The sequence below is a fragment of the Arachis stenosperma genome, chromosome 9 (genome assembly GCF_014773155.1).
Source record: "Arachis stenosperma cultivar V10309 chromosome 9, arast.V10309.gnm1.PFL2, whole genome shotgun sequence".
Classification (NCBI taxonomy): Eukaryota; Viridiplantae; Streptophyta; class Magnoliopsida; order Fabales; family Fabaceae; genus Arachis; species Arachis stenosperma.
The window spans coordinates 76,845,678-76,847,346 of NC_080385.1; the positions used below are offsets into that span (position 1 = coordinate 76,845,678).

General features: G+C 35.8%; 1 non-coding gene across 1 annotated transcript; it reads right to left on the minus strand.

Moving 5' to 3' along the window:
- Positions 1-1,160: 1,160 nt before the first annotated feature.
- LOC130953139 (small nucleolar RNA R71) lies at positions 1,161-1,268 on the minus strand. Its single transcript, XR_009075312.1, has one exon. It is a non-coding gene; the product is annotated as a small nucleolar RNA R71 (small nucleolar RNA).
- Between the last annotated feature and the right edge of the window lie 401 nt (positions 1,269-1,669).

Here is a 1,669-nt window from a genome sequence, read left to right on the forward strand (position 1 = left end):
ATTTCCTTTTTCAAAGATACTTACTAACAATTAATGATTTGATTGAACATTTTTTGCCTTTTCTGTTTAGGAAGGTTTTATGTTTGAATCATATCTTTTCTTGTTAGGCAAGTCATTAATTTTTAAAATCATATCTTTTCAAATTGTTTTCAAATCATATCTTTTAAAATTGTTTTCAAATCATATCTTTTAAAAAAATTGTTTTCAAATCATATCTTCTCAATCACATCTTTTTAAAACCATAACTTTTCAATCAAATCTTTTTAATCACATCTTTTTCAAAATAGTTTTCAATCAAATCTTTTTAACTTCTAATTTCAAAATCTTTTTCAAAAATCACTTGATTTCTTTTCCACTCTTATTTTCGAAAATCAATTAAGTGTTTTTCAAAATGTTTTCAAAATCTTTTACTTAATTTTCGAAAATTACTTTCCTCCTTCTCACATCCTTCTATTTTTGGACTAACACTATCCCTTAATGCAAAATTCGAACTTCATCTTCTTTGATAAGTTCGAATTTTTTACCTCTGTCTTCCATTTTTCTTCCTCTGACACTTCAAGGAATCTCTATACTGTGACATAGAGGATTCCATATTTTCTTGTTCTCTTCTCTTTCATATGAGCAGGAGCAGAGACAAAAACATTCTTGTTGAAGCTGACCCTGAACCCGAGAGGACCTTAAAGAGAAAGCTAAGAGAAGCCAAAGCACAACTCTCTTTAGAGGACCTGACCGAATTCTTCAAAGAAGAAGAAGACATGGCAGCCGAAAACAACAATAATGCAAACAATGCAAGGAAGGTGCTGGGTGACTTTACTGCACCTACTCCTGATTTTTATGGGAGAAGCATCTCTATCCCTGCCATTGGAGCAAACAACTTTGAGCTTAAGCCTCAATTAGTTTCTCTAATGCAACAGAATTGCAAGTTCCATGGACTTCCAATGGAAGATCCTCATCAGTTCTTAGCTGAATTCTTGCAAATCTGTGACACAGTCAAGACTAATGGGGTTAACCCTGAGGTCTACAGACTGATGCTATTCCCTTTTGCTGTAAGAGACAGAGCTAGAATATGGTTGGATTCTCAACCTAAAGAAAGCCTGGACTCTTGGGAAAAGCTAGTCAGTGCCTTCTTGGCAAAGTTCTTTCCACCACAAAGATGGAGTAAGCTTAGAGTGGAAGTCCAAACCTTCAGACAGAAGGATGGAGAATCCCTCTATGAAGCTTGGGAAAGATACAAACAATTAATCAGAAGATGTCCCTCAGACATGCTTTCTGAATGGAGCATCATAGGTATTTTCTATGATGGTCTCTCTGAACTATCTAAGATGTCCTTGGATAGCTCTGCTGGAGGATCTCTTCATCTGAAGAAGACGCCTGCAGAAGCTCAAGAATTGATTGAAATGGTTGCAAATAACCAATTCATGTACACTTCTGAAAGGAATCCTGTGAACAATGGGACTAGTCAGAAGAAAGGAGTTCTTGAGATTGACACTCTGAATGCCATTTTGGCTCAGAATAAAATATTGACTCAACAAGTCAATTTGATTTCTCAAAGTCTGTCTGGAATGCAAAATGCACCAAGCAGTACTAAGGATGCTTCATCTGAGGAAGAAGCTTATGATCCTGAGAACCCTTCAATGGAAGAGGTGAATTACCTAGGAGAACCCTATGG